This window comes from Vicugna pacos, chromosome 32, assembly GCF_048564905.1.
Source record: "Vicugna pacos chromosome 32, VicPac4, whole genome shotgun sequence".
In the NCBI taxonomy this organism is placed as follows: Eukaryota; Metazoa; Chordata; class Mammalia; order Artiodactyla; family Camelidae; genus Vicugna; species Vicugna pacos.
Genome location: NC_133018.1, coordinates 9,263,413 through 9,279,067, shown reverse-complemented (window position 1 = coordinate 9,279,067; position 15,655 = coordinate 9,263,413). Strand labels below are relative to the sequence as shown.

General features: G+C 52.5%; 1 long non-coding RNA gene across 1 annotated transcript; it reads left to right on the top strand.

The window, feature by feature from the left end:
• Positions 1–8,490: 8,490 nt before the first annotated feature.
• LOC140690887 (uncharacterized) lies at positions 8,491–15,607 on the top strand. Its single transcript, XR_012066233.1, has 4 exons — positions 8,491–10,067; positions 13,373–13,435; positions 15,068–15,138; positions 15,476–15,607. It is a non-coding gene; the product is annotated as an uncharacterized lncRNA (long non-coding RNA).
• Positions 15,608–15,655: the final 48 nt, after the last annotated feature.

Below are 15,655 nucleotides of genomic sequence, written 5' to 3'. Positions count from 1 at the left end.
TTATTTGCACGCGCTGTATTCAGTGTTTACACAGGTGTGAGAAACCTATAGAAACTCAGGTTGAGAAATGCTGCCATGAGTTCACCCAGGCCCTCCACGGGGCTCCACAGAGGCTGACGGGCCCCCGTGGTCTGGGGACTCCCAGCTGAGTTTGGATCCGGCAGTGTCCCCTACTTAACGCCCGGGCGGCCACGTGCCCACAGGGAGGCGGCCGCTCGGGGCCAGGGGAGCCGTCCTGCTTGCAGGAGAGGGACCCCCTCCGCCTCCCCCGGGGCCTCTGTCCTCCTCACCCTCTTCCCAGGGGGCCTGAGCTGGGGGGGGGGAAATGGGGCCACTCCCAGCATCTCACCACACCTAGTAATTATCTGGGGAAGTTGCCTGCTGACCCTGGCGGGTTGGGAGGTCTGGGCTGGGTCCTTCAGCAGGTGATGCCGTACCGCACCGGAGGTGCTCTGTACAGAGAGCACAGTGTGAGTGGCACCTGGAAGAGCCACGCTGCACGTGGAGGCCCTGTGGACGCCCCCACCCCCCCCCCATATGCAGGAGCTGCCGGAGCATGCAGCCTGGCAGCCTCAGGGGCTCCTCTGGCTCGGGGACCCCTTCCCTGTCGAGATGCACTCAGGCCATTCTCCACTTGCCTGCCTGCATTATTACCATCCTCTTGTCTCCATGTCTTGTTTTCTTTTTGTGCACATGCATGAAATGGTGGGTACTTCCATGGTCTTCTCTGGTGTGTTGGTTTCCCTGAAGCACCAAAAAAACAAAAACAAAACAAAAAACAACTTAGGGCTGCGAGGGGGAATGGACCCATTTACGCACCTTCTGCTCTTCTTCATGCCCTCCCCACACTCACATTTCCTGTTCTGGTTCTTCCTCATCCCCTTTCCTTCTTCCCTTCTCATGAATCCAGGACAAGAGAATTTCCTGACAGCTGGAGGGAAAGGAAGACTCTGCACGTGTCCCGAGCTGCCCAGGGCAGGACGGTACCCACTGATGGGGGTGGGGGTGGGGGTACAGGGCTAAGTCACACTTCATGGGGAGCTGGGGGGCCCCTCCAGCAGGGTGGGCACACCTTTCTAGCTCCCAGCGCCGCCTCCTGCCTGGGGACCAGGCGGGGCTGCTCAACAGGAGTCAGTGCTGCCGATGGGGTGGGGGTGGGAGCGGGTCAGGAACCAGGGCGATGCTAAGAGAGTGCGGGAGGGGGCCAGCGGAGAGGTCATACAGATTTGAGGGAAGGGTACCAGGACTTCAAGTGCCTGGGTGAGACCAGGCCCTTTAGGATGAGAATCATAAAAGGAGGGACGAGGGGAGATGGGGAAGTGCTTTGAAAAAGGAGCTTATGAGTCAGAGAAAGAAGACAGAGAAGTAAGTCACACGCAGCTTGTCGCTCTCGCTCTTGGAGGGTTCAAAACCCACCGAGTGGCCCTCTGCACGGACTGTGACAGGAACGGGGTTGGGATGGCCTTGGGAAAGGAAACGGGACGCTCAGGGTCGAGGTGAGAACTCAGGGTCCCGCTGCTCCTGGCAGGTTAAAGCCTGGGCTTTGGACCTTCTCGGCCCCCACCTCCGTCTTCACCCCCTAGGGCCTCGCCTGCATCACCTCTGCACTGAGGGGGTGGGTCTCGGATCTCCAACACCATTTTTCAGCCCTTCACTTCCATAACTGGGGCCAGGAATGGCCATCTCGTGCCTCCAAGAGGGCAGCCACGGTCCCCATGAGTCACTGTGCATGAATTCCTTTCTGTCTCTCCGCCTCCCTTCACTACTTGCTTCCCTGTCTGTTTTCGCTCTTGAATAAAAGCCCCCTTTCTACCTCCCTGTCAACTCCCATCCATCCCTGTTCTCCAACATGGGCCACGGAAGGAGTAACGATGGGTGTGCCGCCGCCTCCTCCAGGGCATCACTCCGCCGCCCCGTCCCACCCCGGGAGGTCCCACCTGTGGTCGCGCTGGGCTCTGGGGGAGAGAGTGACAACCAACTGCACGTAGCGAGTGACCGTCCTGTCCCTGGGGGTGATCTTACGTGCTTTACGTATTGACAGGTTTACAGGAAGAACACAGATTTTCTGAGGATGAACCCAAGCTTAGAGGGAAAGTAACTCGTCCCGATGTCCCTCGTCTGCAAATGGTGCAGCAGGGACTCCCCAGTAGGCGTGGCCACATGCACACCCAGTACCTGCCAGGGTGTGTTCTGAGCCTTGGAAGGACCGGGGAGGGGACTTGGGCTTCCCTGCGATAAAGTGACAGCTCGGGCGTGACTGGGGTGTGGGGGAGCAGAGGCAGCACCGTGTGGCTGGAGCAGTGTGTTCTGAGACGAGCAGTGACGCCCTGGCCCTGCCGCCGGGAGGCTCTGTCCTGGGGCTGCTCCGTCTGGTGAGGGCAAGCGTGTGAGGCCAGCCTGGGAACCCTGCCGGCCTTGAGGGGCTCATGGGGCACCTTGACGCGGCCTCTCTCAGACGGAAGCACGTACAGGCTGTGTTGCTGGTCCAAGGATTTGGGATTTGAGGAAGAATCGGAGGCGAGAACTGTGCCTCCGGATGTGCCTACCCCATTCCCCATCCAGAAGGACCTGGGAGCACGTGCACAAAGCTGGGAGGTTGTCGTCTCTAACTCGCCCAACCCTGGGAGCGCCCTTATTCAGAAGTAGCCATGAGGAAAGGATGCCGAAGAGCTGTTCCTAGACCCACAGGGGCAGCGGGGAAGGGGCTACTTGTCACCCGGCACCTGGATCCCACACAGAGACCTGTGTCTCCAGGTTCAAGTGATGCATCCACAGGTCAACCCCCACACCCGGCCCAGTAATGTTGGTGCTTCCTTCCCAAGAGATGCCAACGACGCAGAAGCAAAGCCTTGCCTCTGGCAGTGGCACCGGCAGGAGAGGGCAGTTGTTAAGGAAAGAGAGCCTAAAATAGCAAAAACACACTGGCAGCCCACACACAGACGGTCCCTCTGTGACGGCAGTAATATACGCAGGGCGCAGACCAGGCCAGCGTGCAGATTTCGCCGCCGTCTTCTTCTTCTTTTTTGAAATTTCATATCCCTGTTCCCCGGTCTCGAAAGCAGCCTGTGTAGCCCTGCTGCCCCCGGGCACCTCTCCCCTAGGACCCTACCCGGGGGGTGTTCCCCACCTGGAGAGTCTTCATCCTCGCTGGTCACATGTGCTCTCCACAAGTCGTTCTTTAGAAGCACGAACACGAGCAATCACATTAGGAGAGGGAGGGGCTCACGCGGTGTCACCCGGCTCTTTGCTCTGGGATTCCAGCCATCCCCAGGCTCCGAGGAACCAGAGCCCTTCACCGCGACACTGAACACAATCACAGACCTTTACGTGAGAGAGAGGACCCGCTCAAGCGCTCACTTGCCCGCTTCCGCCGGGGCATCCGAGCTCGAGCCTCTGATCGCCTTGGCCTGTACTTGCAGCTGAGTTGCACGTGCTGCGGCTTAAGCAGCTCTGAGGATCAGATCCTGGAGCAGACACAGCGCTGCTGCCCAAGAGAACGTTCAGGGAGGACGGAAACGTGCTCTGTTGACTGGGTCCCTGAAATGCGGGCCGGTGTGATGCGGGCCTGCATGTGTCATTGGATCTCCTTTAGTGAATTTAAATAGGAGCAGGCACCTCTGACTCGTGGCTCCCACTGGCCAGTGCAAGACTAGAGATGAGAAGATGAGGAAGACATAAGGGCCCCTCCTCTGGTTGCCCGGCGCTGCGAGCAGTTCGATGGCGCGATCTGACGATGCGTTTGCAGGTTCTTCCTGGGCTCGGCCCCTCTGCTGGGGCCCCGGGGACATTGCGACAGTTAGGCCAGCACCCAGGTCCTAGCGGCTTCCCGGCAGGAGGCCCCCCTGTAAGCAGAGGCGATGAGCACGGCCCTGCACACCTGTGCTGGACATGAGCAGAGCAGCGGGATCGGGGCCGGGGCGGGAGGGGCACTTTGGGAGCCCCCCCTTCTTACCCCTGACGTCTCCGGCCCCGCTGGGTTTTCTGACCCGTCCCTGCGGACTCACCTCCTGGCCCATCCCAGCTGGATCTCGGATCCGGCCCGCTCTGCCCATGAAAGCCAGCATTTCTTTTTCCCTCAGCAAGTGAGTGGGTCCAGAATACGCCCCACTTCTCCCTGGTTTCTGACGCCACCTGCGGTTACAAAGAAATCGCAGTGAGGACCCGACCCCGACGGGCCCTGTGTGCACAGGTCTGCAGGTCTCTTGCTGACTTCAGCAAACCGGACGGGAAGCTGAGGTCAGGCCGAGGGCCCCCGAGCCCCGCTTGGTGGGCGATGCCCACGTCCCTCACTCAAGGAGGATTCCTGCTGCCCAGCAAAGGGCCCTCCGCTGCCCAGGCTGTGGGGCACGCTGGCCTTTGCAAACGCCCTCTTGGGTCAGGGCTCAGTCGGCAGAGACTCCCGCGACAGTCCCCACCCAGACCACGGCAATGGTGTATGTCGTCCCCGGGGTCTGGCCAGCTTTTCACCCACGCATTTGACTGAAAAGGAAAAGAAGCCAAGAAAGCAGCGTTTCTACCCCAAAACGAGAGGCAAGCTCACCTTGGTACTGGATGGGACCTCTTCCTCTGCTCAGGTCTGAGCACGTTTTCCAACATGTCCCTGGGGGATCTCGAGGGGGGTGTCTCCGAGAAGCCTCAGGAATTGCTCAGGGAGCGGTGCCTGGTGCGGACACGGGGGCGGGAGGGCGCGGGCGGGGCTGTGAGCAAGCAGGGCCCGATGTGCTGCGGGGCCATCCTCCTCGTCCTCCTTGGGGACTTGCAGGAAGGAAAAGGAGAGAAATGCAAAAACGGCCACGAGAAACAGAGCCCTTGGCTTCAACCCTAAAGGCGCCCTAAGGCGCCGTGAACAGGTCAGCCTTCACGCGCTGTCACCCGCGGGCCAGGAGCCGGCGGCAAGGTCCCCACCGCTCCTCCCGCCCGTCCTGGAGCTCACCTGGTTGCCGCCGCCTCCCTGCCCTCTTCCAAGGCCATTTCAGTCTCCAGGACAAAGAGGCGCCGTGGCGGCATGGGAAGTCACGCTGCATGGAAAACAAGAGTTTTCTCCATAGAAGTGATGTGACTGCAGGCAGCGCAGTCTCCTGTGTGGGCTCGAGCATCCTGCGTCGTCAGGATATTCCAGCCCAGCAGATACGAGGTGACCGAACAGGTGTCATTTAGAAAAATGACGATGATTGGCTCTATGTTCCTCTCACCTCCAGCCTTCCCTCTCTCTGTCACGTGTGTGCACTCGCTGAGAGCAGTGGCCGTCTTTGTTCGGGTGGCCATCCCGTGGTGGGACAGGCCGCAATGGAGAGGACACGGGGCTGAGGATCAGTCCTCTCCCCTCGCAGCCGCACAAGAGAGTTGGAGCCAGGGGGCGGGCACCAGACACGTTTAGTTCTTAGTCATCACAGTCCTCAGGGTGAGCAGCTCAAGGATGTCAGGACTCCTGGGGCTCCCAGTGGTGATGTTGCCAAATACACTGACCTTACCCTGCGCGGGGCCAGCTGCCCAGGAGCGGTGCCCCTGAACCGGCAGAAGGGGACCCCATTGTCCTGGGTGTTGCTGCCTTGGGTGCTCAGAACCTGAGGGCTGACCAGGTTTTTCATGCTAATGACAGTGGCCCAGGTCTGTGCAAAATGCACCCATTGTGGCTGCTGGGGAGGCCGCCATCCCGAGAACCGCGGCCTCTGGGATGGCGCGTTTGGTGCACAGGGACAGGAGCATCCGTCCTCTGTCGTTGGCCCCAGATCTCTCTTCCTCATCAGGGGAACTTCTTCCCCCGTCCTGCGTCTGCACTGAAGCTCCTCCTCCTGCCCACGTGTGTGGTCCCATGGCAGCCGGCCTGTCCCCCCAGGGCAACGTGCGGTCCGCTGCTCTGGGAGCGACCCGCCGGCCACCGGGGACCAGCACACACTGCCAACGCTGGTTACGCCCCGTCACCTCTCCTTTCTGTGCGTGAAGCTCGCTCCAACCCATGACGTGCGTGTGGGTCGTTCGTGCAGGCGCCAAGCCCAGGGGCAGCTGACGCGGGGCTGCCGTCTCCGGGCTGCTACGTTTGGGGTTCGTATCGTGAGGATGTTTGTGGTCCTGCCCATGCCGGGAGTCCTCTCTGAGCACTGGTCCTGGGCCTCCCTGCCCCGTGGCTCCTTTGGTCCATGTGACCCTGAGGCCACCCCCTTGTGACGACAGGGACTGGGAACCCTGTTGGCTCGGGCACTTCTGAGCACCTGCAGCGACGCTGGTGACTGTGGTCGCTCCACTGATGAGTGACAGGTGCCTGGTGGTCCGAACCAGAGCTCTGGGGCCACACGCCCCAGTGTTCCCATTTTGCCTCTCTCACTCAGGAGCTTGAGACTGGGACACAGGCGTATCTGCACCCGAATTTCTCCACCTGAGGAGGGGGCTGTCGGGCCAACCTGCAGGTGTGGGCGTGGCGGGGGCTGAGTGAATCAGTGTGGGAGAAGAATGTGGTGGTCATGGCCGCGCCCACTCCATCCCACGGGAGAAAGTCAGCCCTGGCCCTTGTGCTGTGTGAGCGGGTCGTGTCTACTGGGGAAGCTCAGATACTGCTCACGTATTACAATTATCCCATTTAAACTGACATATACTCATGCTCCTGTCCCCACCGCCTCCAAGAGAGAATGCAGCTGTTGCCAGGGGCCCCAAGACACCGCACGAGACCGCCAGAGGCCTTCGCCTGCCCGGAATGAAGGTTGATTTCACTGCACCCCCGCCCTTCTTTCCCACCAGGGAGCTGTCCTCAGGATGGCTCTCCAGACCAACAGACGCCAGCAGAATAGCTTCGCCTTCCTCGTCCTCTAGCTTTTTTCCTTCTTAGCAGTTGAGTGCTTCCGGAATATGTGCTGTTTTCACTGCTTTCGGGGCTGCCCTGGATGGCAGAAACCTTAGGATGAGCTCACTCTATCCGTGGCACAAGGAAGCGTCAATCACCTCTGGCCCCTCAGTGTGGCAAGAAGGCGGGGGGTCAGGGTCTCTCTTTGGAAGGGCAGCACCCTTGGGCTCCTCTGGGGAACAGCCCTCAGCTGCTCAGCTCCTTTATCTTGGAAATCAACTTCCCCCACAGCCAGTTGGGTCTGATGTTAATCTTTCTGAGAGGTCACAGAGCTTGAGGACACAGCAGCCTTCGCACAGGGGTCCTCCTGCAGTAAAGTGAGGCAGTGGGGGGAGGTCTCCACATTTCAAGCACACGGCTTGCTTTCTCAGGGAAGGCCAGCGCACAGGACATCTGCTTGCTTCTTCGAAGTATTCAGCCGTGGTGGCTGCCTGGAGGGAGACCCTGGGCTGTCCTGAACAGCAGCATTCTCCTCTGTCTCGGAGTCTGACTGCAGTAGGTGCCTCATGGAAGTGGAACCACACAGCGCACATCCCTTGGAGACTGGCTAACTTCACTGAGCACAATGTCCTCAAGGTTCATCCGTGTTGTAGCCTGTGTCAGAATCCCCTTCCTTTTTATGGCTGAATAATATCTCATGGTATAAATAAACCAAGTTGTGCTTATGCATTCATCTGTCAATGGACACTTGGGTGGTTTCTGCCTTCTAGATGTTGAAAATTGTGCTGCTGTGAACATGGGCATACAAATATGTCTTCAAGACCCTACTTTGGGGTAGATACCCGGAAGTGGAATTCTTGGGTCATACATTAATTCTATTTTTAGTTTTTTGAGAGATTGGCCATACTGTTTTCTGCTAATGGCTGTACCATTTTACATCCTCCCCTGCGACAGTGCATAAGGGTTCTAATTTCTCCACTACCTGGCCAACACTTGTTATTTTGTTTTATGTTTTTGAATAGAAGCCATCCTAATATATGCGAGGATGGTACCTCCCTCATGATGAGAGATGTTGAGCTCATTTTTTTTTTATGCACTTATTGGCCACTTGTGTATCTTCTTTGGACCGATGTCTAGTCAAGCCTTTTGCCCATTTTTCAGTCAGATTGTTTGTAGTTGAGTTGTAAGAGTTTATATATTCTGGATATTAATCCCTTTTCAGACCTATGATTTGGAATATATATTTTTTTCCATTCGTGGGTTTGTCCATCACTGGGCTGAGGTGGAAGAAATGTGCAGACTTGTCTCCAGTTATCCCAACAAGTCCCCTTTGGTGGGACATTTACCAAGAGCAGGGCTGAGAATTGTAAGGAGTTGGGATGGTGGAGGTGGGGAGGGTGTGGCGGCGGTGGTGCTGGTGGATAGAGTCCCCCATCTTTGAGGTCCGAAAGTTACACGCAGTTTGAATTTCCTAAAAAAACAAAACAAAACAAAATACACATCAGAAAAAATGAAAACAAAAATGGTGAAATCAACTTAAATCACAAATTTTTCAACAATATATCCAAAATGTTGGAATCTCTACACGTGGCCCATGGCCTATGGCCACATTTGTAGGGCTCAAGGGTCACACAGAGCTAGTGGCTACCATATTGGACAGGGGACAAAGTTGCATGTGATTGCCAGGCAGAGGGTTGGGTCTCAGTAATGGTTTAGTTATCAGTGTCCAGATTCTAGCCACCCTTTTTAGAACCTGAGAAAATTAAAAAAAATAAAAACGATTTGAGGCCTCCCTCCTTGGCTTGAGGACGGCCGCCTTCCCTCTGTGTCTTCACATGACCTTTCCTCTGGGCTCTTTGTATGTCTTAACCTCCTCTTCTCCTAAGGACATCGGCCACACTGCATTTAGGGCTCACCTAATGGCCCTGTTTGAGCCGAATCACCCCTTTAAAGGTCTTATCTCCAAGTACAGTCTCCTTCTGAGGTTACGGGGGTAACAGGTCAACATATGAATTTGATGGGGAGACACAGTTCTCCTCATAACAGAAGTTAAAGTGCTGTAATTTTTCATGGTCTAGTGAGGAGCGGGCAGGCCAGACATCCTCGTGATGAAGAGACAGAGATGTTTACTAAACTACATAGTCATTGGATCAGATGAGTCTTTGTCTCCTGGTGGAGATTTCGGACGTTTGAACAGGGGCAGGGAGCTCAGGTCAGAGCAGGGAAAAGTGAAGCCCTTTCTCGTACTTCAGCTTAGCCCAGCTTGCGGGGTAGCTGGGAGATGGCCTTGAAGCACTGCTTTTTATTATTGCATTTGTCAAATGTTGTTACATTGCAATAGTCGCTCAAGAACTAAAGGCTGGCTCGGTTTCTCATATTTGAAGACAAAAGGCCAAAAATATATGGGGGAAGTGTTTAACAACAGCATACCCTCATGTTTCGCCAGGGATTCAGCAACATGGGTCTTTAAAACATGTACAGTTTATGCACTGCCGTTGTGGCCTCCTATGTTGAATCTTAAAAGTATTTAAAAGGAGCTTCATGATTTTTAGGACACCTTCATTTTTACATTTTAATGCACAGTGACACAACACGGCTATTTGAGATTTCTTCTCTCTAGTCATTGAGTGTCTATAAAATCAAGGCGAAGAATGTCGCACAGGACGGGAATGACACGTGGCCAAATCTCATCTCACCTCCCGCGGGTCCGACCTCCTTCCTTAGGGAATGTGTTGTGTGTCCTTCAAACTGGACCCACATATTCTAAAGAGTTTAGTGGAAGTGGGAATTTATATCACGTGTTAACAAAGGGTAAATGTTAATTAGCAAGGCTGAAGGTTTTCATCTTAAAAAAGTATGAGTCTATATAAGTGAGAATTTAACCTACCGTCATGTGGTTTATGGATGAAGCACAGAATATTTCCAAATGTATATAAAGTAATATGACTAAATTGCAACAAGTTAAGGAACGCAAGTGCCATTGATTTTGAAGTTGTGGCTCAATGTTGAATAAAAATGTTTGTGGTACTTTACTTCAATAAAAACATGTTTGTGGTACCTCCCTGTGTTTTGTAGAAAATTCTCATTTTTTCCAACATTAAATACACATATAATTGGATTCAAGAGGTGAGGCCTGATGCGAACAGAGTGAGAAGAGATCCTTCAGTGTAAAAAGCCCCTTGGCGAAGAAGTGGTATATATGCACAATGGAATACTATGCAGCCACAGAAAAGGATGAAATAATGCCACTGCAGCAACGGGGATGGACCCAGAGATGATCAGACTAAGTGAAGTAAGTCAGACAGAGAAAGAGAAATATCTTATGATATGACATATATGAAATCTAATAAAAATAGAGAAATGAACTTATTTACAAAACAGAGACTCCTAGACATAGAAAGCAAACGTATAGTTACCAAAGGAGACGGGGGTACGGACAAATTCGGAATTTGGGACTAGCAGAGACAAACTACTATATATAAAATATACAAGGTCCTAATGTATAGCACAGGGAACTACATTCAATAGCTTGTAATAAACTATAATGGAAAAAGGGCATGAAAAAGAATATATGTGTAACTGAATTACCTGCTGTACACCAGAAATTAACACAACATTGTAAATCAACAAAACTTCAACAGAAAAAAAACGAGCATGAAATATTTACACACAAAGATAGGTATCTAATGTTATATTTATATTGTACTTATATATTTACATATAATGTACTAAATATATATATATATACATGAAACAATGAAGTAGACTGTCTAGATTTAATTTTATGACATAAACCTCTTCCTTGAGGTCAAAGGAACATCAATAAACAATGAACACTTGCCAACAGCAATACATTGTGAGATTGGCAAACACTTAAAAAAACTTCGAGGGGGGAGGGTGTACCTCAGTGGTAGAGTGTGTGCCTAGCCTGCACAAGATCCTGGGTTCAATCCCCAGTACCTCCATTAAAAGAAAGGAGAAAAAAACCCATCTAATTACCCCCCCAAAAAAAGTTTTTAAAAGAAACTTCTAAAAGTGTGAATTTAAAAATATTCAACAATGTTTAAAAATGTAACAACTTGGAATCTTTATTTCTTAAATAACATTACCAAAATAATATGTACATAACTTAAAAGACTAAAAACAAGGCAGGTTGGATTATTGGTAAAACAAACCTAACGTTATCCATACTGAATTTTACGTGATGACGCCATCAATAGTTTCAACACTCACAAAGGTAACAAGATAAAACAGCAAGCAAAATCTGAAAGCTTGGCGCACCAGCTGTCCGATGCTCCTGTCCCCGGTGCCGACCTCACAGCCACCCACTGCCTGGGTCGTCGTCCCTGGCTCCGTGCAGCTGAGATCTGTCAGCGCCTCAGCCCCAGCCTCCCGTCAGCCTGCCACCAGGTGCCACAGAATCGTGGACACTCCCGCACAGACCCCACGAGTCCTGGACCCGGTTCTCTGAGGTTCCACCCTCCACTTCCATCACCGGAGTCCGCCTCCCTGTGGTCACGCGGCTGCCTGGCGGGACCCCTCGGCTGGGGACTGGGCCTCCCAGGGTCGGCCTCGGGCCATACGTGGATTCACTGCGGGGACGAAACTGCCGGGCCTGCCCCATCATTGCTCCAAGACGTCAGCTCCTTGCCCTCCGTGTGATTTCCCCCGAAACCATGAGTGTCTTCTTCCTGGGCTCAGCGTCCAGCCATCCCCGCCGCCCCGCAAGACGCTCAGCAGCACGGTTGCTGGGAGCGCTGCCAACAAACGCGTCCCTCCTTCCGCAGATACAGAACGTTGTCCTTGCGCCCCCTGGTGGAGCTCCTGCGCACGCGCCCATTCGCGCGGTCGTTAGGGTTCCCGTATTCCCTGCAAATTAAAGGCACAGGATTAATGAACAGCCTATGTTGTTTTCACTCGTTCATGGAAAACCACATGCCCTCCTTTGAGCCCGGAGAGGAGCCTGTTTTGATTTCAAAACTCCACGAAAACTCCACGCCCAGCTCAACGGTTGCCTCCTGTATAAACTTGTCCTGATAGGGCTATAAAATATTTCCACCATCATTTGCTTTTCCGTGAGAAACTGAACACCCACCTCGCAGGGCACCGGCCACAATTTTTAGTTAGAGATGTGTGGTTTTCAGTTTTTCTTAATTCGATAATACGTGAGGGCTGGGCTCTGTCTTTACAATGACCAAAGAATGCAGCAAAACTTAACCCACCCGAGGACTCTTTTATAGATTACTCCCTCTGTTTTAATTAAATCGAAGTCTGATTAAGTTAGAGAGGTGTGACTAGGGAGGGGAGGGGGCCGGGCCAATACAAGGTCTTTTCTGGGTCCATTTCCCACCAGACCCGAGCCACTGGTGGAGGCCAGTGAGGACAGAGGGGTCGAAGGCAGAAGAGGTGAGTCCAGTTTCTTTATTTTGATTTTACTTGTCAGCTGTCTAGAAATGGTAGTTGTGACATAGGAGGGTAAGAGGAACTTAGTAATTAATGAATCCCACAAATGTTGTCTGAGTGTTGACTCAGTGTGTAAGAATCATTCTGAGTGAATACCACCCCCCCCCAACTCTGGGAAGAGTACTGAGTTCCAAGGCTGCAGAGAGCATGTACTTCCTATTTCCATAGGTTCAAGTTTTGCTTGGGTTACTCCAGGAAATGGTGAACGGACAGCTTGTCCACCGCTTTTAACACAGACGCGGCCACGTGACACATGCAGGCGGGAAGCTCCCTGTAAGCAGGGACCCTTCTTGAACCTCCGCTCAAGGCTCCGTGAGGATTTGCGACTCCCTTTCCAACTGCAAATCCGCAAAGACGGGGAATGTGTCCTTTCGTGTCTGGCCTCTCATGGCCGTGTTCTGGGGGTGACAGCAGTCGGGACACAGTCACTCTGTGCATGTCAAGCTTGTCACTTGTCAGAATGAATAGTCATTGAACTCTTGCAGAATCACTCTCACTTCCCATGCGCACCTCCCCCCGGCCGTGAACGGGGCTGACGGCATGGACGACACCAGCACACGTCCATCCGTCGGGACTCTATCGGAAAACCAGTGTGTCTACAGTGTAGACGTATGATCTGCCTCAAAGTGCATGATTTCATGCATGACCCGTCAGGACTGCAAGGGGAATTGTTTGATATGTTTACAAACGTGGAAAACAAAAGCCTGGAGTCACGCCCCACATAACCTCTGCACTTGGAGTAGCGAAATGCGGAACCAGAAAAAAACGTGGTTTCACACTGCTAATCCACAGTCTTAATTTTCGAGAGTGCTGGGGAGTTGGGGGCAGCGGAGCCAGTGCCCTGAGCTGGACCCAGGGCAGACGGAGAACATCAGACAGGAATCTCTGAGCCCACAGGATCCAGAGACCCGGCACCCAGGGCCGCCCAGGCAGAGGGAGGGGGGGCCTCCGTCAGCACGTGAGGCTCAGGCACAGGGGAGGGCGTCCTGGGTGCTGACAAGGGGGCCTTGTGTGCCCTCCTCTGCTGGGGACACCAGCACGTCCCGGTTTCCTTCGTGGGTTCTCTGCCAGCCTTGAAAACTGTCTTCAGAATATTCTTGTGATATTCCGTCACTGTTTCTTCTCTTCCACTAGATGTCCACGCACTGAAGACAACCATGTCTAACCCCTTAGGGTCCTGGTGCGGAGAAGACAGAGGTGAGATGTGGTCCATCATCCTCATTTTCCCGACAGGGAATGGGGACTGGAGCGTTTAGCACGGCTACTGGATGTAGCTATGCAATAGCTGTAACTGGTCACACACTCACTGTGTGCCAGGCTCTCTTCTCGAATTAGCTCCTTAAACCCCCGTGAAACCCTGCAATGTAAGTTCCTGCCCTACATCCCGGGAAATTGAATCTCAGAGAGATGATGTGACCTGCCCAGGATCAAACAGCACTGAAGTGGACAGGCTGGGATTTGACAAAGTTTTTCTCACAGTCCAGATGCCAGAGACACAGTGCTGTCCTGTTGCCCAAGTCAGTCGCTATCTATTAGGCTCCTGCTATGTGCTGGGCACCGTGTGGGGCTTGGGAAATACAGAGATGAACAAGACAGATCCATTCTATGGACAGTTTGTCCCGTGTCGTCTCCCCAGGTCGCCTTGAGGGCAGTGCCCTCGTGTCCACAGCGCCCAGCACAGAGCCTGGCACAAGGTACGAGCTTGTTAATGTTGGGTGAATGAATGAATACATTGCTGCAGCTTCTGCAACAAGCACTTAAAGATGACTGCAGCTAAGACATCTTGCTCCTGGGAGTGAAAACAAAATTACATTTGACCATCCTTTTTCTACAAATGATGCCAGGTCAATTTTCCATAGGGAAGTCTTTAACCTGACCTCAAAAGTCATTTCCAAAATCAGTCCCAGATTTATTGTGGATCTGATTATGCAAGGTAGAGAAATTAACTTTTGGAATAAAACAAAGGAGGGGGTTTTCATGACTTTGAGGGTAGGCAAAGCTTTCGTAACTAGGATACAATGGTGCCAACCATAAAGGGGAAAAAACCAAGTATTTTAAAATGAAGAACTTCTGTTCATTAACAACACCCTTAATAACACAATTAGCACCATTAGGAGAAAGAAAAGTTAAAAATGGAGTGGAAAAAGGCTTCCCAAGAGCTGAGAGATACCAATCCTATGTATAGAAAGCATGTGTAACTTGCAGTTCATGTTAATGTGAGCTGGCCTTGAGATGCGTGAAGGCCGTGGGACCCAAGGCCACGATCAGAGCATGTTTGTAGTACACAGTACATAATGGCTGTATGCACGCATCAATTATAGAAGGTTTAGAACAAAGAAAATTGAAGTACACATACTCTGTAAGCCTCACAGAGAAACTGACACTGCGCATGTACTGGCAGCAAATCGATAAAAGGAGGACGGCTGCACCATGGGGTGTGCACACCACCGTGTGGAAACGGAATAAAGGGCTGTAATCTCCATGTTCGCTCCGGGTGAGGCCTGTTTCATGCTCTGACAGCTCCTCGCGCATTTGTTTGGTTGGGCTGCTCACCTCCTAGAATCCCACTCCAGACGCCCTCGGCTGCCAGTTCATGAACGCTTCCGTTGTGTCTTCCTATTCGTATTCTTTCAGAAGGTTGCAAAAAGCCTCCAGTTTCAGGAGAGACCAGTACTTGGATCTCTGCGGGGGGATGAGAGAACACATCCTTATGCGGATCCTCAGTCCCTGATGATTTTTGTTTTATTTTTTGGTCATAGATGATTGTCATCATTTTGATTCTGAAATACTCTTGTTTTCCACACTAACGGCTTATATTTCTCCAAACAGGTGGTTCTCTCAATGTATCATCCAGGAATCAGGACAAGAGCTGGTGGACGGGCTAAGGGCCTGCTTGGAAGGTCAGCGTCTGGCAGAGATATGGTCCCCCCTCCCCCGGGACATATGGCAATGAGTGAAGACACTGTGGGTTCTCACAGCAGGGAGGCAGGTGCTGTTGGCATCTGTTCTAGTGGGAAGAGGTTCAGGGATGCTGGTAAATATCTTGCCCCGACCACCACCAAGTATCATCTGGCTCAAAGTTTTCATACTGTTAAGAAACCTTGGACTAGACTGAGGACTAAAGCAGGGCCCCAAAAGCGAGCATGTTGAAAAATGAACCTTAAGTTGTCAGATAGTGGCCACTCTGTTCCAAGCTATGGCTTATTTATTTCTGTGTGTTTCTGACTTGCTTTTCAGCTGCCCTGAAGCTCCGGGGTGATGGAAATTTATCTTGGCCCCATTCTGTTATCATGTATCGAGATGGAGTGGGCGACAGCCAAGTGCAGGCGCTGATCAACCAGGAGCTGGAAGAGATGAAGTCCTACTTAGAAAGTGTTTGCGGAGAGAAAAAATAGGTGTATCAACTGTGAGGAGCAG